Source organism: Bos mutus, chromosome 1 (genome assembly GCF_027580195.1).
Source record: "Bos mutus isolate GX-2022 chromosome 1, NWIPB_WYAK_1.1, whole genome shotgun sequence".
Classification (NCBI taxonomy): Eukaryota; Metazoa; Chordata; class Mammalia; order Artiodactyla; family Bovidae; genus Bos; species Bos mutus.
In genome coordinates, this window is record NC_091617.1 from 56,915,949 (window position 1) to 56,940,119 (window position 24,171).

Below are 24,171 nucleotides of genomic sequence, written 5' to 3' on the forward strand. Positions count from 1 at the left end.
AGTTTGTGGTAAAGAAAGAGGTTGGACTCGACTGTCTGTATAGGAAACAGATAAAGAGGGCTCACGCAATGGTGTTTGGCATTGGAAGGAAAGGCAATGTAGAGACAGTCCAACCAAAGGATGAGATCTCACCAGGAAGCCTAACTACTCATACAACAGCGTGGCTTACAGAGTGCTGGCCCAGATCTCACAACCTTAGATGGCCTTCCCACCTCCATGCTCCCAGCCCCTCCCTAGATTCTAAGACTCAGCAGTGCCTCCAACCCCACTGTACCCTGGGACTTCAGCGGACTGCATTGCCCCACTCTGCTGCCAGGTTAGAGCAGCAGGGAAGTCTGAGGCTCTTACTCTAGACGTATGCAGAGAGGGCAGCTCTGCCAGGAACAGGGGCCTGGAGGGGCGATCTCAGCCATGCTGCTTTGAGATGCCAGGGGAATATCTTCTCTTCAGTGCTTTCCTTCTCTTACAATCGGATTCCCAAGAGCCAGAAGGGGAGATGGGGGAAAGGCAGCCTGGAGGGGTGGAAACAAAGGAATTTGGAAGCCATCTGTATAAAGGTAGTTTTTTAAAGGTATCCAAAAAAAGAGAAAAGAGAGAGCCGTCCAGGTGTTTCGGAGAGAAACCACATATTCGATCTACAAGAGGCTAAAGAAGGCAGGCACAAGTAGGAGCCAAAAGGGGTAGTTAAAATGCCCTGTTAAAGATTTCAGTTCCACAAACAATAACTGAACACCTATTAGGTCCCAGGGACTCTGCTAGACTCTGAGAGAAAGAAATCATAAGACACAATTCCTGCCCTCCAGGAGCCTTTGAAGAAAAACAGAAGAAAACAGAAAAAATGTGCACATTCCTTCCAAAATGACATCCGAAGAAAAGAAAACAAAGCAACTCCCAAAGTTTTTTATTAAACATTTGACTTAAATTTGAGATTTGGAGTTCAGCAAACAGGCAGAATGCAAATTATCCACTCCCAACCCGTCACCTTCACACACACATACATACATGCACGCATGCACACACCGTGTACACACACTCAGTGGTGGTCATGGCCTTGTGGAGCTGACCATTGAAGGACTGGCCTGGCTGCTGCTGGCCCTGCCACTGGACTTCAATCTTGATCAGAAAAAACACTACAAGTTCATTAAAGAAACAAATCCTAGCAGTTTCTGGTACGTAAGCCAACTCCAACCTACCCTCCCTTCAATGAGGTAAGGGTAAAGGAATCTGACAAACACAGATTTAATTTCCTGTGAAAGGCACAGGGGTTTAGAAACTAGGAGAGGAGCAGGATTTAGCCAGATGCATCTTGTGTTTTATCACACATGACACATAAAACCCTTGCATTGTGTTCACCAGGGCCCCTTGCTTTCATCCATCCTTGACTTGGCACCACATCCCTTCTGAGCGCAGCCCTTCAGCTCCCGCTCCTCGGGGAAAAGAAGTTAGGGCAGCTTGGTTGGTGTGGGGGCTGGGACTTAGGTCACATGCTTCCCAAAATATCTGTCCTGTGGCCACTTTCCCAGGTCACTGTCCCACCTTCACACTTTCTCTAAATGTGAGCTAGTCAGTTATTAGGCTGAGATATAAAGAAGACTCAAAAAGGGGGGCCCTGTGTTATTTTTCATGCATCAGCCCCTAGGTGCTCCTGGAATCTGTTCTCTTGCTCTCTGAAAGAAAAAAATGAGTTTTTATTCCCTCTCAGCCCTTTGCTGATATTTATTTCCCAAGTCAGTTCCAAACAGCCAAATGAATTTTTCAGAAAAACCACAGCTGGAGTGTCAGAGTCCAGGTAACAATATTAAAATAATCAAGAGAATCCCTTGGATGTTTTCAAAGTTTTCTTCTGGGCATCCTTACATGCTTAGGATTATCCTTTGTTTCCCTTCTGTTGTTCTCCTTGGCTATTTTCTTCTGCTGCTTCTTTTCTTTCTCTATATTGCTCCCCAAAGCATAAGCTATATGTCTGTGATGCTGAACAACATCGATTCTGAAAGTTTGGGATTTTTTTTAAAGAATGTTCCTTAGACAAAACACAACCCTGGCTGCAGCTGGAGGCTTCTGGGATTTCTGTGCCTTATTTTCATGCATGGCCCCTTTCATGAAACCCGGGGGAATTCACGGGGGTGGGGTGAAGGGAAAAGAGAAGGAGGGGGAAGAAAGGCGTGAACCTTTACACCCAAAGTGGGGCTTCAGAAGAATTTACAGCCGTCTTTTCTGGAGACCGTTAAGGTTTTATTGCCCTAGTACCAGCAGTTACAATGCTCCATGGAGCTCAGAGCTGAGCCCATGCCAAGGATCCCCTAGCTCACTAAAGCTGGCAAGAGGCCAATTCTAAAGCAAGTTCACTTCAAGAAGAGAGGGAGCTAGTCTAAGTGGGAGGTGGGCTGGAGGAGAGAGAGAAACCCAGAAAGTAAATAAGGCATTATAAAGTCACAGCTTGGCTCTGCAGTCAAACAGCGCTGACTTTGGGTGACTTTTCACTATTTACTAGCCAATGATATTAAACAAGTGATTTAACCACTCCAAGGCTGAGGTTTCCAATCTGTAAAGCAGAGCTCATAACAGCACCAAGCTTATTGGATTATTGTGAGAATTAAATAAGATAAATCCTGCAGAGTTTAGTATAGGGTCTGGTTCACAGTAAGAGCTTAATGTATATTATTTTATACTGATAGTGTAAATAATGGCATTGCAGGAGAGGAGAGGCCAACAAGGTCACACTTTTTCTAAAGGTGAATGTGTATGAGACATAATTTCTTTCTTACCTCTAAACATTCCCTTCTATGGCAATTCTCCTAGCCAAGCCTGCTGGATACCTTAGGTATGAGGGGAAAGACCAGTAAAGAAGAAGAGAAGTGAAAAGAAAAAGAAAAGATGATGATAGCAAAGCAGATTTATAGGCAGAAACAATTGGAAAAAGAAATGAGAGAAAACTAAGTGAGAGAAAATAAAATGGAAATCGTCAAAGATGGAAAGAAGTTTTTCAGCTGGACGCAGACTAAGCAGGAAATGTGGACAAGAGGCAGATGAGTATGGAAACGTGCAGGGTTTGGTTTCCCAGCCACTGTGTCCTCTGGGGGGGTTCCGCTCAGTCACTCAGTCCTGTCCAACTCTTTGCCACCCCGTGGACTGCAGAACACCAGGCCTCCCTGCCCATCACCAACTCCCAGAGTTTAACCAAGCTCATGTCCATTGAGTCCATGATGCCATCTAACCATCTCATCCTCTGTCGTCCCCTTCTCCTCCTGCCTTCAATCTTTCCCAGCATCAGGGTCTTTTCAAATGAGTCAGTTCTTCACATCAGGTGGCCAAAGTATTGGAGTTTCAGCTTTAGCATCAGTCCTTCCAATGAATATTCAGGACTGATTTCCTTTAGGATGGACTGGTTGGATCTCCTTGCAGTCCAAGGGACTCCTAAAAGCCATGAGCCTATGGGTGTTTAAAAGGAACACAAGCAGCAGAGCAAATCTTCCTGCAGAATATGTAACCCCTCTGCATAACTTCTGTCAGTCACAATTCCTCCTTCACAGCCCTCCCTGACCTCTAGCTGCACAGCCTCATACCTGCAGACTTTACTGTCATTCTGAAAGAAACCGGGCTCTCCAAGATAACGTTTGGCATTTTGTGCTGTGAGTGCCTCTGCTGCAAAGTGTAGGATTAAATTATCCTGTGCCTGGAACTTGCTGAGTGCTTCACAGTGTTGTTGAATGAATGAATCAATGAGTCATGTTGAGGCAGACTTGTGTGACTGCTGAAGGCGACAGGGTTTCTTCCTTGGGAGTGAGGGTGCTGAAATGTTCCAGAATTAGATAGCACTGGTGGTTGTACAGCCTTGTGAAAGTACTAAAATTGCTGAATTGTACACTTTAAAATGGTGAGTGTTGTGGTATGTGAATAGTATCTCAATAAAATAAATATAAAAACATAAATGTCAGCCTTAGAGGAAAAACAGTCACAAGCTTGTCTTCCAATTTGCTCTTCACACCGGGTCCTCTTCCCATCCCTTTGCTCCTTCTCAGAACATAAAGACAGAATGATTACTTTAAAAAGTCTGTTTCAAGTTTTCCTTGGAAAACTCGTTCGCATGAAATCTAAGTGAGCCAAGGACGGTCAGATCTCAGAGGATAAGGTGATTGTAGGAGGGGCACAGCCTCCTTTGGAACATTTCTCTAGGAACTGTGTGAACTGTGTTTTGTGCTGGAACACAAAGATTCACTGTCTTAGCAAACCTCTTCATATTGTCCCAACCACCGAGATTCAGCCACTAAGAAATTCTTGGAAATCAATGGCAGTGTTACCCCATCTTAAGGTATGTTAGCCTTTAGGTGCTTTTATGAAACACCTGAACTTTGCTGACAGTCAGGGGCATTCAAGTGAGTGGAAATGATTTTCCAGATGAGCTGAAGTAGAGCAAAGTCTAACCACAGATTCTCCTGTTTTTCAACCTCCCCACGCAGAGTACCTCTATCAGAGACGTCTTCCTGGTATTGGAAGTTACTGTTTGCTATGGACACTTCAGTTTTGTGAAATAGTGTGGTTAACTTATACACAGCACAGTTCTCAAAGGACTTTGTGTGGAGCTTATTTCAGTGGCTTGTTTAGTACTGGCAAAGGGAACTCCTAAATCTTAAGTACCATTTAATACATCAGTAGCAGACTGCTTAGACAAACAGGATTTCAGGTTTGGGGCTGCTGTCTGCTCCATCCCTATAAATTAAAGACGGAATGAGTCCATACATGTCTGCATCCCACTCTAAGGTTTGGGCCAAGTACTGTCTTCTGTTTCAAGTTCCTTCTCCAGCATCCAACCATGAACGAAATAAAAATGGGGGAAAGGGAAATGCTACTTACTCAAACCTAATCTTGAAGTAAACAAACGTCAACATCGTCGTTCATTCAGAGGTTTTATGTGAACTGAGAGGCTCTAAGAGTTTCTAAAAAGTCCACCCAATCATTCTCTATAACTTGTCACAACTCACTGAGAATCTCGGTTACCAAGCCTCCAAAGTGGGGTTTGATCTCGATCTTGGGTCCCTTAGTTGTCACTACCAAGGCCCCCATTCCTATATTTTGTCAGTGATGTCATCAGCCAACCTGAGCCTCAAATCCTTGTGAGTTCTCAGTGCTAAAAACTGACATCGTCATCAGTAAGGGAGTTTGTTGAAAGTTAAATGTTATTTTAAAAGTTATTGAAAAAAAGCTTTCAGAGCCACAACTTTTGTCTTTATCCTCCACCTGTTCAAGCACCCCAGATTGGAGTTTCTGACCAGATACTCTGTGAGGCCTTCCCTGCTTCATGATTCTTGGTCTGGCTTGCTTCATTTAGTATGATCATTTATGTATCGCAGCCTACTTCTTTCTTTGTCCCCTTGGAGTACCAGTTTAAGGTCATGCACGTTGCCATGTGCTCATCTCTTTTGTTGCTTCTTTTTGCTGCCTGGTACTCCAGGGTGGGCCTCCACTGTACTGTCTCTCTCCAGACCCCTGACACCGGAGAGAGCACCAAAACAAGCCTATCCCCCATGACATATTGTAACCACGTCATTGGCATAGTATGTCTGGGGATAAAATTGTTGGGTCATTAGGTTTGTAAATATTTATTTGACCAAGTAGAGCCCGATTGCTTTCCAGAATGGCTACACTATCCATATTTCATCAGCAGCAAACAAGGGTCCTCTGAGCCCACATCCCTGCCAAAACTTGGCCTTATCTAGCTTTCTCATCTTACATTTGAGAAAAGGAAGCTTAGCATTAGTGGAGCCTCCTCCCTTGACCAAGAAGAAGTAAATGTAGCTAGGGGTACCAGACTGGCTAGACTATACCAAGATGCCTCTGTGGCCACATGGAAAAATCATGTGGTTTTTTGATCCTCATTTCTTCAGTCATTTAAGAATGCCCATCACTGTCTTTGGACATCAGTGTTCTCATCCCTTATCTAGAGGAGTAGTGTTTAATGATGTCCAGGGCTCTTTCCAAATCTACAGTTCTCCAACTGTGAATACCCTTTTGTCTATCACTAGCAATTGCCTCCAGTGGCATCCAGGTGTGTCTGTGGGCTTCAAGATGTTGGAAATAACAAACTGTTCTTTGTACCTTTTTTTCATTAAGTATTGAAAGCATGTACGGAATAACCCAGCACCCACACGCAATGTTATAATCCTCATATGAATCTCCTCTCCCAATCTCCCTGCACCCTCGGCTAAGACAATTCCCAGAAATAAAAGACAAGGTACACAGTGTACTTTTGCAAAGTCCAAGAGTATGTTAGATTAGACTTTGTTCCAGTCTGAACAGTATTATTTCCCCTGTTCTAGTGAGGGGTGGGTCACATTATTTCTAAGGCAGAGTCCAAATATGGACATGATATCACCCGAACTAGGAGAAGCCAAAGGTCCCTCCTCAGGCATTTACTGAATGAGGATGGAGAACTGACATGAAGTTGGGGGTCACTTTGAGAGCTTTTATGGCTGACTGGTCACTCCCCACTTATTTTTCTCTGTGCCCAATGAGGTTCTGCAGACTCTCCTGGCTTCCAGACACTGCCTGCGAGGACCATCAGAGCATGTGCATGTAGACCAGCCTCACTAGGATTCACTTCTGACAGCTCCCTCAGGAAGACCAGGCCTTCTTGAGCCTCATAGATGGGCAGTTGCTTTCCGCCAGCAGTCTCCACATTTAAACCTCTCAGCCCCTCCCCATGTCACCTTCTTGTCAGGTTTCCAAATCCCAGAGACCTGGAGAGGCTTTAGTTTGGACTGAGTTTCAGCTCACCGTTTTCAGGATGAAAGAGATGAAGTGAACCACTTGCCACAGAGGGAAGCTCCAGGGTGAGATGTCTCGGGTCCTCGTCTCTCGTCCTCTGAGCTGGTATCTCTTCTGTCTCCTGAGTCTGTATCGTTTCATTGTGAATACCCAGTACACATCTGTCTATCCCGGGGTTGTAAAGGGCAGGGTAGGAATCTTACCAAGGGATATTTAACTAGATGCTCATGTGTAATTCAAACAGCTTGTTTTCCTAAACAAAGGACACTGACTGGCTGTTTTGCTCTTGTCCCACTGAGCCTCTTTGTCAGCAGCAGGATTCAGTCTCCTCCCTTCGATGGCCAAGTTGGGAGATTTATTTTCCTTTGCTGTGGCCCAAGTTCTGCTTTTTGGGAAGAGCTGCTAAGCCAGTTTGGATCAGCTCTGCTGGGACCTGGATGGGAAATTCAGTATAAACCTACACGGAATATTGTTCTGGCTTAGCTGCAGGATTAGAGTTCAGAGTTCCAATGTGCTTGTGTCCTCTTACTCTACAGGGTCACTGCTAGGACACATGGGGCCCTGCGCCACTCGAGCTGGTAAGGGTTTCTCAAAAAAAAAACCTCACCATTTGAGTTTTTCTACTAGGTAAGGGGAGTACTCAAGTCTGGGGCTTATTGCTTTTTTTTTTTTTTTTAACATTAAGTAATAGAACATTATAGTGGAAAACGCAGTGACCAGGGAAGTCTGGAGTTCATTGAACTCACTAACTGAGATGTGAACATTATAACCAGTATCATTGGTTCATGTCAGGGCTTTGATAGAAAGAGTTTAGAGACAAAACATTTTGTGATTTTTAGAACTCCTTTTCAGATGTCGAAATTGTAGATAAAGAATTATGGAGCTAACTAGTGGGAAAAGCATAGTAACCCTTCAGCATCAGAAAGATAGAGATTCAAATCCTTTTAGGCTGATTTTGGTGAAGTCATTTAACTGTTCTGAGCTTCAGTTTTCTCATCTGTAAAAATGAAGATTATCATCATTATGTTGTAGTATTGCTTGGAAGACTATGTGCAGCATAGGATAATTTTTTTTTTAAGATAACTGTTAATTTTAGGATATGTGGAGGGAGGCAGGGATGAACTAGAACAATGAAGTGCATGAAAAAACAAGAAACTTAGATTTGGAGAGGGCAGTGAACCATGTGGAAAACCTTAATTTGAGAGTGGAAAGGAACAAAAGAAAGAAGAGTCTGAAGAATGAAAACTTGCTGGTGGCTAGGTGGGTTCTGGGAAGACTGGAGCCTCTAACATAGGTGCCTTGAGCTACCAATAACCAGACTATGGCACATTGGAGCTAAAGGATGGGCATAGGTTCAGCAGGAAATGTTGAGACACTTCGCACAGGGACGTGCCTGTCGGATCCATAAAGAACCAGTCAATATGTCTTTCAGCATCAAGCGGGTTTGTCTACTAGGAACACCTGACTCTTACTCATCTGGATGCATGTCTACCCTATGATTTCATTGCCCTTGGAGCCAGGTGACTAAAGTCATAGTGCACAGAAGCCCCCAAACAGAAATGCAAATGGTAACAGTTGTTCGTGGAGTGCATGTCTCCCCAAAGTGCCAGACACTGGGTTAAGGCATTTTACATCCGTCATCTCCTTAAATTCTCACAACACCATGAGGGATGCATTATTCTCCACATCCTATAGATGAGGAAACTGAGGCTCAGAGACATGAAATGACTGCCCAAGGTCACAAAGCTCACAAGTGGTAGAGCTGGAATTCACCTCTAAGTCTGACGGATGCCACAAACCACCACAGTGCACTTCCTTACTACTGATAGCAAGAATTTTACATGAGAAAGCCCTAAGCTCTCAGACGCTGGAAATGGAAGGCTAAGTGGTGCAGCTTTTGTGAGAAGGACTTTGGCCCCCTTCACCACAGTCCTTTCTCTCAGCCAGGTCCCAGATCCAAGCTGATACCCACTAGGCACGGCAGGCACAGGGAATCCACAATCCTTCTAAGGACCTGCAGAAATGTTTTAATTTGTCATAAAATCAGAAGAGAAAAATAAATATAATTTATTATATTCAAAGAAGTTATAAATGATAATTTTTAATACTTTTAGTGGAGAAATGGACACACAAAAGGCCCATGAAAACCATAATGTGGTCCTGCCTGCTTTCTTAAATAATCTAGAAAGTATATGGTGTGTAATTGCAATCCTTGTATAGCACCACTTCCTCTTTCATTCATTTGGGGTGTTATATCATTCTAGAACTCCTTAAGTAGGAAACATACTTTTCTTGGCAGGCAGTTCTTTTTGGCTAACATAAAAGTTGATACAAATATGTCCAAATACTCAGATATACAAATGTCAACAGATATTTAATGTTTAATATTTATAAGCTATACCCAAGAAATGTGTACCCCAACTTGTCCATGGACATAAATTCACAAGCACCAGGGGGCAGCCCTAGAACCTTTACTGTAAATATAATCATACGCACGCACGTGCGTGTGCGTGCGTACACAGACACACACACGCACACTTCTCCAACAATAGACAAGAAGCCAAGAAGACCAAATTACTATCCCATGAACAGTTAAAAAGAGAAAAATCCCAGATTTAGAGTCTAATCTGCGGTAGGTAAATAAAGGAGCCAGGGCCCCAGGGGTGGGAAAAAGGATAAGGCTGTGTAGATTGAGCCAATACATTTGTTATTATTATTTTGCAAGGTCCAATTCCAGAGCACTTATTAATGATGACTCTCAGAGTTTCCCCAGTCAGGCATCCCCTGCTCTTTGAGGGATTCCAGATCTGCACAGACCAGTAGTAACATCAGATTTGAGAACTGAGCTGGGGGTCAAGACGAGGTGGGAAGGGGAGCAGGTAAAAACTTTGTGAGGGGTTCCATGGTTAAAAACAAGTTCAGAAACAGCTGGAAAGCCAGAGAAGAAGCTGTCTCCTTAATTAGACCCCTTTCACCTCTTTCTTTCTCCATTCCACCCACAATTCTCCTCCCTCCAGAGAATGTACCCAGACAAAACAGTTGAAAAAGATTATCTGCCCTGTTCTTCAAAGCCAAGTTATTTTTGGTTAATCGGGATGAAAATGTGAGGCAACCTCTGAGCAAGATACCCTCAAGTCCTGTTTGTTTGGAATCAACAAATCCCAAACCCATACCGATAAGATGTGTACTCATAATGAGGCCTCAGGCTTCGGTATGATTTCTGTAATATTCATTTATCTATAATGTTGGGAGATTTAGGTGTTCTGGTTCACTAATTCATTCCACAAAGATATAATGTCACCTATTGAAATAATAATAATAAAGTAATAACTATGCACTTGTGCTAAGTGAAAACTATGGCACTATGCTAAGTACTTTATCTGCAATGATCTCATTAAATCCTTGCAGCTCCGTGAATTAGGCACTGTTATTATAGAGAAAGGATTTTACAGACAAGGAAACTGAAGCTTGGAGATATTAAATAATTTACCCAAGTTCTCACACCTAGAAAATAGATCCAGTGCAGTGCAACTCCGACCTCTTGTTGTGTAGTGTACATTGTGTTTTTCCTCTTTGCTATTTGCCCTTTAGGGTTCTTCCCAAATTTTAACTGCTAGAAACAACGTGGCAATGTACTCTTTGCACATAAAGCTTTTCTCTTATTCTTGCTTTTTTTAGAATGAATTCACAGAAGTAAAATGTCTGGATTCAATGGTTTAATTATTTGTTGGCTCTCACTATATATTGCCAAATTGCATTTTTAAATGTTTTGCTCATTTACCCTGGGAATACCACCATATAGATGACCAGTTTTTCTCAAATCCTGACACTCTCTATTTGCAGATAAGATTTGGCTAGTCTCTGACCACCGTTCGAAGATCAATTCCAAAGTTTCTCAGCAATTCTATTTTCATGGTCAGTAGCATCCCAAGGCTGTGAAAATGCTGGATTATACCAGGCTCTATGAAGGCCTGCTACCTCTTACCCCATCTCCCCTCTGTTGGCCAATACCTGTGATTCCATCATTAGGGACTCATCCATTCAACTTAAGGTTTAGAGTTTTTCTAAAACATCCCCTGGAAGGTTTTACTTTTAAATGGCTATCATTTGTTTGTAATCTGTTGTGAAGGAAAAGAACCAGATTATTTTGAGAAGGGAACAAAGCAGGGGACAGTGATGGGAGTTCTGGGGGCATGGTGTGGGAAAGGGGGTTTGGAGAGGGACTGAGAACCAAGAAGAAAGAAGGTGCAAGGCTGTTCACTCCCATACTAGCCAAGGGTACACTTTGCTTTCTCTTCTAGTGTTGTGCAAAGGAAGGTAGTTTTCATTTATTCCTTTATTCATTCATTCCACAAAAAATATTTTTGAGTGTTTACTGTGATGTAGACAGCATTACAGGTGCTAGAGGTGGATATATTTGTGAACAAAATAAAGTCCTTGCCCTAAGAATGCTTCTATTTTAGTGACAGGAGACAAACAAATAAACATATAATATGTCAGGAAGCAATAAATGCTATAAAGTTTTATCTTTAAAGAGGAAAATTGTCAGAAACCAGTCTCTGACAAGGACTCTGGGGATAGATAACCTGTAGACTCAAGGGTTTGGGGCATGCATGTGAGACTGAGGGATATGACAGGAAAACAGAAATTACAGACAAATCAGTAGCTAACAAAAGGCAGCTTTCTAACTCTTATTAGGCAATGGCACCCCACTCCAGTACTCTTGCCTGGAAAATCCCATGGATGGAGGAGCCTGGTAGGCTGCAGTCCACGGGGTCGCTAAGAGTTGGACACGACTAAGCGACTTCACTTTAACTTTTCACTTTCATGCATTGGAGAAGGAAATGGCAACCCATTCCAGTGTTCTTGCCTGGAGAATCCCAGGGACGGGGGAGCCTGGTGGGCCGCCATCTATCAGGTCACACAGAGCCGGACACGACTGAAGTGACTTAGCAGTAGCAGCTAGACCCACACTTCATCACTCCCAACAAAGATCCGTGATTTTAGTCACCAGATCCCTCACTTGGCTATGAGAATGTGTGTAGATAGGGTATTATTGTTCTGTGTCTAGACCCAGTGTATTGTTCTATAGCAAGAGCACCAGAGCTCTTGCAAGCTTCCTTCTGAGAAGTGCCTTTGGTAAGAAGCCTGGGAAGCCTTGGAGGTTAAGGCTCTCCCTAACCTGCTGCTATGGAACTTGGGCCAGGCCTCTAATTGCTCTGCTCTGGGCCTCAATCAAGCCCAATTAAGCAAAACAACAAGTTTAGACTCTAGAAAGAAGGTCTCCATGGTTCCTTCCAACCTTAGTCCTTGTCTTCTACCTCAGCTTGCATTTCTGCCTGTGAGCCTTCCAAGTAAGCAGCAGGATTAATCCATCAGCTCAGTGGGCTGGGAGAGGAAGGGAGGCAGGCAGAAGAAGTATCAATGGTATTGCACTCCAGTGAGCACTGAAGAGGCTCCATTCATGGACCAACAAAACCTGGGAGAAGCCTCGGACTTAATCAGCCAAGGAGGCTCCAGCAGTAGCAACAAAGGAAATCACAGCCTTATTTTGCAATCCAGGCACAGCTTCTGTGTGCTCCCTGAGACATGAGCCCACCAGCTCCCCCAGTGCACGTGCGTGCACACACACACACACACACACACACACACACACACTGTGGGATTACAGATTTCCAGAAGGAAGGGGGAAGACAAAGAGGCAAAGATAATGCACCTGAAGAATAAGGTGGTAACTGATATCAGAACCTCATTTTAACATTACCTTTTAGACCAGGCTCTAGGAGCATGTATAGCTTAATTTTATAAAATTGAGATCCTTTTTACACTGAATAAATGAGGAGCACTTTGATGACGCTCAAAATAAAACTCATGCATGGACTTCTGTATGAAAACTTTTAGGGTCCTGAAGTAATTTACATTTCTTTACACATTATGGCAGTTGTAATACTTTGTGTCATGCCTTTCCATAGAACCCTTAGCTAGGCATTTAAAAACATTCCAGCATCCTCCTAGTGAAGTAAGTTAGGAATATGCATAGTCCCATTTTATAAGTGGGAAAACTGAGGTTGCATTTCTTATGTCTGCTTATTATGCCTGCAGTGTACTGCTGCGATCACCTGGGCCAGCTTCCTCCACAGGCAGGATCCTTGACCCTGAATGGATGGTGGGGAGAAGGAGCAGATTGCCACCACCCTTCCATAGGCAAGTGCCAGGAGGAGGATGGACAATTAGGATGCCACACAACCAGTAACTTTCTTGGAAGTAGGGACATGATACTACTCTTCTCCATGCTAATCTAAATGCCACATGTCTTTGTCAGCTGCTAAAGTATCTGGGATATTATATCATTAGGATGACTCACACAATTAAATGATTACTTGTTGTTTTATTTTATACTCATTTTTTAAATTTGACCTTCTGCTGCCTTATGCTATCATAAATTGCATCTTTCTGAAGGCAAGTTTGCATACATGAGTGTATATTAGTAGCATTTCAACTTATGGGCATTGTCTTTAAAAGGGGGCTGGAACAGTCTTTTGTGGGGTCTTCAATTAAGATATTTGCTAAATAGCTTTAGGGCAAATATTTTTGGCTGAAAAGTCTAGTAGAAAAATGAAAAGAATTCTGCAAGCAAAGAATGTAGCTTATTGTGTTCAGTTATTTTTCCACAAGGAATAGGTAAAGGATGTGAGGTTAAAAATCATTGTTAGGACCAGTAGGTGACTGACATGGTTTCTTTTTTAAAAATGATATCTGTGGCCACAACTGATTGTAGGAAAAACCATGGAGATGTTTCTATTCATCTGTTTTCCTTTCCTGTGCTCGTCTCCCCACTAGCGGTTTGTTTTTACCTATGAATTTGGTGGGCCTTGTCATTCCATCGAGATGTCTTGATCTCTGCCCTACCCTTCGGTGTTTCCCCGGAGTAGCATCTCCTACTTGGGAGCACATCCATTTCCCCCCTTCAGTACTTTCCAGTCCAGGTATGACTTCATAATAATTGGACAATGGCAGGCGTATCCCAAGAACAGGGGACCCTGGGGGCCGAGGAGCTCCATGCAGCCCTCTTCTCTAGTTCCCCGTGAAGGGTCTGCTCACTGGTTAAGTATGGCCCCTTCAGACTTCTCTGCTCTGCTATCACAGAGGGAGTCAAGACTCTTGACAAGGCTTGTGAGCAAAACAAAGGAAGCTGTTGCAGTTGTAAAGTTACTTCCTGCTGTGGTGGCATCTATCATTAGAAGGGATTGGAGGTGTTTTGCACACAACTGGCACATGGTAAGCACAGTGTATATGTTGGCAGAGTTGAACAGACTGCCAAGAAAAAGAGATTGCCTTCCTGCCATAACACTCCAGTAGAAGGTGGCTAGTGTTTGGGACAGTGATCCTCAAGGGGTGTCTAAAGCTCACAGCAGACAAGAAAGATCTGCTTGTAAGCCTTGAAAGGGTTAAAATATGTCTTTTGTGGGGAGCATGGGTCTTCATATGGTAGATGATGGAGTAAGTGAGCCAAGGGGCTTTTTGTCACAGTCAAAAACATTTGAGAACATTGGATAAAAGTACAGTCATGCCAGGAAGCAAAGGGATGGCCACTGTCTTTGAAGAGGCTCTTCTGTTGCACCTGAAAATGGGCAGCTCAGCATGTGACACACAGGGAGGCAAAGAAGGTCCACAGATGGCCTTGGCCCCAGAGACTCACCACCAGCCTTTCAGGTTGTGAGTCCTGATTCTCCTGGCATCATTAGAGTAGCATTCCACACCGCCAAGACACAAACCCTGTGTGCATCCAGATATACACACACACGCACAAACACGATGCCAGTTTGTTAGTTATTTGTTAATAAATGCAACTGATAAAGATTACTGGTCATTCCCTTTGGCTTGATCAGCACACTCCTTAGGAATGAGGCATGTGAGTTCAGTTTCAAAAGCGTGTCTCCTTGAAGAAGCTTTAGGCACTCTCACAAGGTCAGGGGCCAGGAGAACCACTGTCCAGTACCTATGCAAGCTTCCTTTTCCTTAACTCCTAAAGCTAATCATTTTCCCTCCCCGTCCTACTCCCCAGAGAGATGCATTCCATTCAGAGGTGTTCTTCAAAGAGTGTGCTTTCAGTTGGTTGGGTTCTGAGTACTGTCCTACTATCTGCTTCCCTGAATTTCCTCATAGTTCACTTGATTGGTATCTTAAGTATCCCAGGCATTTTGTCTCACATATTTAGGGATGATATCCTGGCTTACTTCCACAGGTATCACAATCACATCCATTGTGTATGGATTTTAGTAGTTTAACTCTTATAGCAAACTGTATTTCTACGGTCCTAGAAGATACCTTTTGTGGTCTCTAGGCCCTCCCATGTCTTCTAACCTGGGATCCGTTGGTAGGAACAAACTCTCCCAAGTGACAGCTCCTGGGGCACAGAGATGGATGCTGAATGGGTCTATTCCATCTACCATCTCTCCTCTGACTTAGGCGTTCACCTTGACCTCTTCAGTGAAGCTGGCTCTAGACATTCTTCCCACACTGCACATGAAGAATTGGAAGGAGGGTTGGCTGAGTCCCTTAACAGCAACTTTTGGAACAGCAGTAGAATCACATAAGAGATGAAAAAGCAGCTGCAAATGAATATGTGTGAACTAAAAAGTTAGCATCCTGGACCCTACAGCAGGGCAGAGGGCAGAAGTTTAATTCTCCTCTCTCTGGGTCAGTTTATTGGTTGTAGCTTTCAGGATGGTCCCAGCTCCTCAAGTCTCACTTAGCAAACATCTACTCGTAATCTCCAACATGCACAGTACAAAGTGTGGGTGTAAGATGAATAAAAGATGAACAAGACAGGGTGCATACACTCCAGGAACTTACACTCTAGTGAAGACAGAAACACTGGCTTCCTGGCAAGTGGTTCCTGGAATAAGTTATGGGATAATGACTGGCAAGAAGGAGAAGGAACATTAGGAATTGCCTGGAGAGGCATGTAACCTTGCAGTCCTTCCTGTAAGCACAGGCTGTTTTTCTGCACTGTGAGCCCTGCTCGACTTCTTCCTCCCTCTCCTGCCCTCCCACTCTTTCCTCCTGTGGAGTCTGGCTGTTCTCCTGACTGAGGGCTGCGGAGCTGCTTTCCAGAATGAGTCATCCCCACCCACTCCCACACATAGAGCTGTGCCCCCTCCATGAAAGGAACAAAGATCTTCAGAGTAAGCTCAAGTTTGAGTTGATATATTTACTTATTTTAAAGAGGTTAGAGGGAAAACTCATTTGAATGTGAATGAGTTTTGACACTCCTTTTTAAAGCACAAGGATGTGGTAAATTTTTTTTTTAAATGTACCTGTCCTGGTATCATGAGAGCCCCAGGGCTAGATACTTTGGACTAGTGAGTGAAAAAAAGCTAGGAAGTAAACTAGCCTCATTTAGAAACCAACAAGGAGTGCTGTATTAATTTCAGCTAAAGTAAATTCTAAAACCAAGTGAAATGTTCCAAAAACAGGCATCCTTACAGATTCTATTGTTCATAAAATGGTAATCCAAGATATTATGAACTTGGCAAGTATTTACCGTCAGTCATCTTAGTGAGCACTGTGAATACAGACAATCTCAGTCCTCGTGGTTCCTTGATGATGTTTCTTCAAAGTAAAAGGCATAGTTTCCTGAAAGTTCTGTGCTCTCACTCTCTCGCACTCTCTTCCTCACCTTCTTTCTCTCTGTCCCCCTCCCCGAACTTTCTTTCTATTCCTCTCCCTCAGGCTTCCTCTCTCTCCCCACACTGGTGATAGTCATGGAGAGAGTCTGTTGGCAGCTATTAAACTAAAGTCCAGGCACTGCTTTGTATCATCTATAGTTTGCAGCCTGGTTGTATTAGTCAGGGTAGACTCGGGTCAGGGTAGATTCGTTTATGCTATAAGTAGCAAACAACTCCAAAATCTTAGTGGCTTAAAACAACAAAGTTTTCACTCAAGCCACATATCCATTACAAGTTAGCAGGGATCTTTGCTTTTTGTATCATTTAGCAACCCAAGCTGATGGAGCAGCTACCATCTTGAATGTTGCTGGTGATTGTGCCGAAGGAAAAAGACTACTCGGCAAAGTCTTAAAACAGGCTCCAGGCTCCAGCCTGAAAGTGTCACATGTCACTTCTGTACAAAATTCAAAGGCAATATAATTAGTCACAATATTCCCATTCAATCATAAGGAATCCAAGAAGTTTAATCTTAACTTCATGCCAGAATAGAGAAAAACAAAATATTTGGCCAGACAACCTGGAATGTGAAGTCAAGTGGGCCTTAGAAAGCATCACTATGAACAAAGCTAGTGGAAGTGATGGAATTCCAGTTGAGCTATTTCAAATTGTGAAAGTGCTGCACTCAATATGCCAGCAAATTTGGAAAACTCAGCAGTGGCCACAGGACTGGAAAAGGTCAGTTTTCATTCCAATCCCAAAGAAAGGCAATGCCAAAGAATGCTCAAACTACTGCACAATTGCACTCATCTCACACACTAGTAAAGTAATGCTCAAAATTCTCCAAGCCAGGCTTCAGCAATATGTGAACGGGAACTTCCTGATATTCAAGCTGGTTTTAGAAAAGGCAGAGGAACCAGAGACCAAATTGCCAACATCTGCTGGATCATAGAAAAAGCAAGAGAGTTCCAGAAAAGCATCTATTTCTGCTTTATTGACTATGCCAAGGCCTTTGACTCTGTGGATCACAATAAACTGTGGAAAATTCTGAAAGACATGGGAATACCAGACCACCTGACCGGCCTCTTGAGAAACCTGTATGCAGGTGAGGAAGCAACAGTTAGAACTGGACATGAAACAACAGACTGGTTCCAAATAGGAAAAGGAGTACGTCAAGGCTGTATATTGTCACCCTGCTTATTTAACTTCTATGCAGAGTACATCATGAGAAACGCTGGGCTGGAAGAAGCACAAGCTGGAATCAAGATTGCTGGGAGAAATATCAATAACCTCAGATATGCAGATGACACCACCCTTATGGCAGAAAGTGAAGAGGAACTCAAAAGCCTCTTGATGAAAGTGAAAGAGGTGAGTGAAAAAGTTGGCTTAAAGCTCAACATTCAGAAAACTAAGATCATGGCATCCGGTCCCATCACTTCATGGCAAATAGATGGAGAAACAGTGGAAACAGTGTCAGACTTTATTTTTTTGGACTCCAAAATCACTGCAGATGGTGACTGCAGCCATGAAATGAAAAGACGCTTACTCCTTGGAAGGAAAGTTATGACCAACCTAGATAGCATATTCAAAAGCAGAGACATTACTTTGCCAACAAAGGTCCATCTAGTCAAGGCTATGGTTTTTCCAGTATTCATGTATGGATGTGAGAGTTGGACTGTGAAGAAGGCTGAGCGCTGAAGAATTGATGCTTTGAACTATGGTGTTGGAGAAGACTCTTGCGAGTCCCTTGGACTGCAAGGAGATCCAACCAGTCCATTCTGAAGAAGATCAGCCCTGGGATTTCTTTGGAAGGACTGATGCTAAAGCTGAAACTCCAATACTTTGGCCACCTTATGCAAAGAGTTGACTCATTGGAAAAGACTCTGATGCTGGGAGGGATTGGGGGCAAGAGGAGAAGGGGACGACAGAGGATGAGATGGCTGGATGGCATCACTGACTCGATGGACGTGAGTCTGAGTGAACTCCGGGAGTTGGTGATGGACAGGGAGGCCTGGCGTGCTGTGATTCATGGGGTCGCAAAGAGTTGGACACGACTGAGCGACTGAACTGAACTGAACTGAACTGAACTATTGACTACCACAATCGTGTAATGGTGCTGATCCAAACCCTAAGATACTAGGTCACTGGGCAATTTCAACCTCATCATCGTAAATTTTGCCTCCTCAGCCTAAAAGGAAAGTAGAAAAGGCACAGTTCCCAATAGATCCTTGGAATAGTCTTATCCCAGGGTGATCTTTCATACCACTCTCTAGCCATGTCTCCACAAAAGCATGCACACACACACAAATGGAGATAAGAAGGAAGTTGGGAAGTGCAATGGTTCTCCAAAGGGATATAAAAAAAGAAAAAAAAAAAAAAAAGAGGGAGGAGGCTAGGGTAATGAGGGAGGAGGCAAGGGTAAAATCCAATGGAGAGATTTTAAAATCAGACAAATTGGATTGGATTTACATCCTGCTTTCACCATTTATTGTCCATGTGAACTCAGGCAAGTTTCTTGACTCTTCTGTGTCTCAGTTTCCTCATCTGAAAAAATGGGACTAATAAAGCTAAACTTTTAAGTTTATTATTGGGAGACACTGAGAGAAATCATGCAAATCCCTTAGCCCAGTGCTGTAACTGGCAGGTCCTCAATAAGTGATAACCAATATTGTTAGTGTTAGGATTGGACTAATAAGCAAATATCAGTACAATGTCTAAAATAAATCAGGTAGCAAATCTGAAGGATATTTTAAAATTTTTGGCTTTTCCTTGAGATGCTCTACCAAGTGTCAAGAAAAACAGTGGGAAAGAGATAGGCACAAATAACAACAAAGAACGCACTTGGAGAGGCCAGTGGTATGATATAGCAGGTATGCATTTCCAAGCATATAGTCCTTGGGAATTTCATGTATATAGCACTCCTAAACTTCTCCTCAAATTAGTATGTCTACTCTAATCTTATATATTTATTGAGAGCCAGTTATGCATAGGTACCTCCAAATATCATTCCATTAATCATTGTGATGCCATGATCTTCGTTTTCTGAATGTTGAGCTTTAAGGAATGATGCTAAAGCTGAAACTCCAGTACTTTGGCCACCTCATGCGAAGAGTTGACTCATTGGAAAAGACTCTGATGCTGGGAGGAATTGGGGGCAGGAGGAGAAGGGGGACAGAGAGGATGAGATGGCTGGATGGCATCACCGACTCGATGGATGTGAGTCTGAGTGAACTCCGGGAGTTGGTGATGGACAGGGAGGCCTGGCGTGCTGCAATTCATGGGGTCACAAAGAGTTGGATACAATTGAGTGATTGAACTGAACTGAACTGAATCATTGTGATAAACACATCAGCTCAGATTTGGATCCCCATTTTATGAATGGGGTAAGAGCACAGCCTCTGGAGTTAGACTGCCTGGATTAATATCCAAACTCTACCAAAAACTAGCTGAGTGTCCTCAGGCAACTTACTTTACTGATTGCTTATCTATAAAATGGGAATAATAATTACATGTCTCCAATATGCTGTGTTAATTAGATGAGATAATGTGTGTAAAATGCTGAGCCCAGTGCTTGACATGTACTAGGGGCTCAATGAATGTTAGAATTACTAACTATGAGGAAATCAAGTCTCCAAAAACGCAAGTCCCTTGCCCGAGATCACACAGTTAGTAATTAGGAAAATTTAAAATCTGGTCTTTCCAAATCCAAAGCACATGTGCCTGTGTTTAACCACATCATTTTATTACTTACACTCAAATAATTGCCCTTAGGACTGCATTAATCTTCTGAAATTTGGGTCCAGCAATTATCAGGCATAGTTGAAGAAAGCAAGAAATTGTGCAGTGGGCAGACTCTGACAGTGGGAATAAGTGAATGGAGTCACTCTGTTTTCAGTCCTGGTCCAAACTGGCTCATAAAGATAATTATACTCTAAGAAAGGGGAGGAGTTACTTCAGAGTTTTAGATTACTTATTATTGAGTACCTGCATGTGTCAGGCTCTGTGCTAGGTATTTCCTTGTTTTTTCATTTAATCTTCACACGGACCTGTGAAGAAAGTACATACTTACTTTCCTTATTTTACAGGGAAGAGACTAAGATTTAAAGGGTTAAGTAACTTACCCAAGGTCACGCAAGTGGAAAATAGCAAAGTTTCTGAAAGATAAATTAGGTTGAAAACTATCTTTAGTAACTGAAAAATGTAATCTCATTTTAAAAAATAGTATGTTCCCACATCATCAGAGTAATAAATGGTCAACACAGAAAGTCTAAAAGTAGTGCAAAGTGCAAAGAAGCAGGAAAGATTATCCATAACTCTATCACTCAGAGTCAATCACTGTTAAGTCTTTCAGTATAGTTTCTTCAGGTCTTTTTTCTGTTTCTTTTTCATTATGTAGTTGAGATCATACTACAACAGTTTACAATGCTGTTTTTTAAGAGATCAAGAATGAATTCAGTAGTCATTTCTAGTTAATACAATAAGATCTTCAGTTATAAGAATTCAGGAATTGATCATTCAGATCAGATCAGATCAGTCACTCAGTCGTGTCCAACTCTTTGCGACCCCATGAATTGCAGCACGCCAGGCCTCCCTGTCCATCACCAACTCCCGGAGTTCACTCAGACTCACGTCCATCGAGTCAGTGATGCCATCCAGCCATCTCATCCTCTGTCGTCCCCTTCTCCTCTTGCCCCCAATCCCTTCCAGCATCAGAGTCTTTTCCAATGAGTCAACCCTTCACATCAGGTAGCCAAAGTACTGGAGTTTCAGCTTTAGCATCATTCCTTCCAAAGAAATCCCAGGGCTGATCTCCTTCAGAATGGACTGGTTGGATCTCCTTGTAGTCCAAGGAACTCTCAAGAGTCTTCTCCAACACCACAGTTCAAAAGCATCAATTCTTCGGCACTCAGCCTTCTTCATAGTCCAACTCTCACATCCATACATGACCACAGGAAAAACCATAGCCTTGACTAGACGAACCTTTGTTGGCAAAGTAATGTCTCTGCTTTTGAATATGCTATCTAGGTTGGTCATAACTTTCCTTCCAAGGAGTAAGCATCTTTTCATTTCATGGCTGCAGTCACCATCTGTAGTGATTTTGGAGCCCAGAAAAATCAAGTCTGACACTGTTTCCACTGTTTCCCCATCTATTTCCCATGAAGTGATGGGACCAGATGCCATGATCTTAGTTTTCTGAATGTTGAGCTTTAAGTCAACTTTTTCACTCTCCACTTTCACTTTCATCAAGAGGCTTTTGAGTTCCTCTTCACTTTCTGCCATAAGGGTGGTGTCATCTGCATACCTGAGGTTATTGATATTTCTCCCGGCAATCCTGATTCCAGCTTGTGTTTCTTCCAGCCCAGCGTTTCTCTGCATATACCTGCCATCTATTGGCTATGTCTCTATGCCTGGCACCACACAAAATAGTTTTGACTAAAGTATCTCCTTGTATCAAAACCTATAAAGTAGGCATTAAATAATCAAAACATCAGAATATTTATGCAACCAGTATTTTAATGCACTCTACTTTTTAAGAGAAAGAGGTAAAGGACAACAAATAAGCTGGTAGATATTATTTATTTAAAAAACCAAAACAAAAACACTGCCAGGCTATGGCCTGTGGTTACCATAAAGCCTCTTCCGTTTTCCATCCCTTTTCTATCTGCAGCACAGTGAGGCTTGGTGCCCACAATATGACCACGGTGATGACTCACAAGCATCACAGATTAAAAGGGTTTAACTATACTTCCTTCCTTCAGCTTGGATAGGCCCACACTTGAGCAGCCCAGGTTACAGGACCACTCAGTAGACATCAGAAACTGGAAATGAACCACATCTCCCTAATGTGACCTGGGGCATATTCCAATTTCCTCCTTTAGGCATTTTTGCTGGCTCTACTGTAGCCCTCTCATCCCTGAGAGGGATGAGATCTGAACTGTAATCTGAACTTCAGGACTACTTTTTCTGCATCCCTCAGAAACTTCCTTAACTAGACACAGACTGAGTGGAGAATGGTAACTGGACTACCTTTGAAGGGAGTCATTGCCCTGTAGGATAGGAAGAAAAGAGAGAAAAGTCTTTTTGAGATTAATGAAAGTGCTCTCAGCCAAGTAAAATCTGAAAATAGCCTCCATGTGGTATTGATCCACATGGTCATTGACATGACCCCTAGGGGTCCTAAAGGGAGATGCTAGGGGAGGCTCTGGCTGCAAAGATGCTAAAGGTCAGGAGTGGACTTTCAGGGTTTGTTGCTTTATGTTTAAAGACTAGGTCTGTGTTTTGATAAATGAACTTGCTAATAGTCACCACTTGAATTGTTGCTTCCAGCTCTCTGTTTGTTTTAAATAAGGAGATTCAGCCAGTAGTAATGGGAGGAGCTGCAAATGACTTCCCTAGTTGGGAGTGCCTGCTTGTTTTTCCATCTGCCTGGGCATGCTGGATGTGCAGGCTACACTCACAGACTCACACATCTGAGAAGAGAGCCTAAGGGAGCCCTTGATCTGTATATTTATATAGGAGGTGTGTATTAATATATGAGGGGCACTCAAGTATCAAAATACTTAAGTAACCATGGGTGAAAAGAGGAAGTCTGTTGCAAGAATTTAAATATAGAGAATATACAGTTTTTCATATATTCATTTCATTCATTCAACAAACCTTTATTGAGCACCGTCTGTGAGAAGCAGTGTGATTTACTGTGAGATATGCTATTATTTCTAAAAGATGGAAATTATTCTTCCCCTTTCAGAAGCTTACCATTTGATGGGGGTACTATCTGATCATGCACTAAAGCATACAAATCACCCACAGTGAAAGATAATGCAGGAATGCTATCGAAGGTAGGTGCTGTAGAAATCCAAAGAAGCTAATCTTCACTGCTAGCTCAGAAGACATCAAGAAAGAGAGGCAGAGGGGGAACTGAACAGCAAGTATGGACAGGCAAAGAAAATGGTCTCATACCCTGAGAATTGTAAGCAGACTGGTTTATCTGGAAAGTAATCACACAGGAAAGTGTATTGAAATGAAATTGGAAGCTAGGGGTCAGGTTGGGAAGTATCTCCCAAGGTTTCAGAAATTCAGGAAATAAGGGTGATGTTAGAGCAGATGACAGCTATTCACTTTCTGAGTGTCTGCTAAGCTAGCAAGCCATCACTGTGTGTTAAGGAAATAAGTTCATACAGAATGTGGCAAAGTTGTGGAAAACATAGCCTCAGAATAAAAGACAGCTCTTTAAATTGAATCAATTAAGAACATTAAACTATGCTTATTTTTTCACCATGGGCCACTGGAAAGGTCATCATAAACATTGATACAGCTAAATTTTCCTTACTACAACTCCAAGGTCACCAAGGAAGCTTACGGCTATAATGTAAGTCTACAGGAGAGGAAGGCTACCTTGGTGAGCTGCCTGCCACTCTGGCCTTGCATGTTGGTTTCTTTAGACCTTTGTGAGCAGGAATAAGTGTCCTCAGTGGGATCTGCTCTTGGGACACTGGCTGAATCTTTAAAGCTTAAGACTAAACCCTGGACTTTGCTGAATCCACCACAGTCAGTGGCCCTTTCTCAAGTTCCATATGGGCAGCTCACCAGATTTCCCTCTGGGCCTCCTGAGGGAATATCTCATCATTCAAGATACTCAGTTTCAGGTAATGGAAAAGTTTAGTTTATAGACCTGACTGTGTATGGCGTATGTTAATAATCAAGAAGTGAATAGAATAAAATAGCCTTACACTAAAAGACC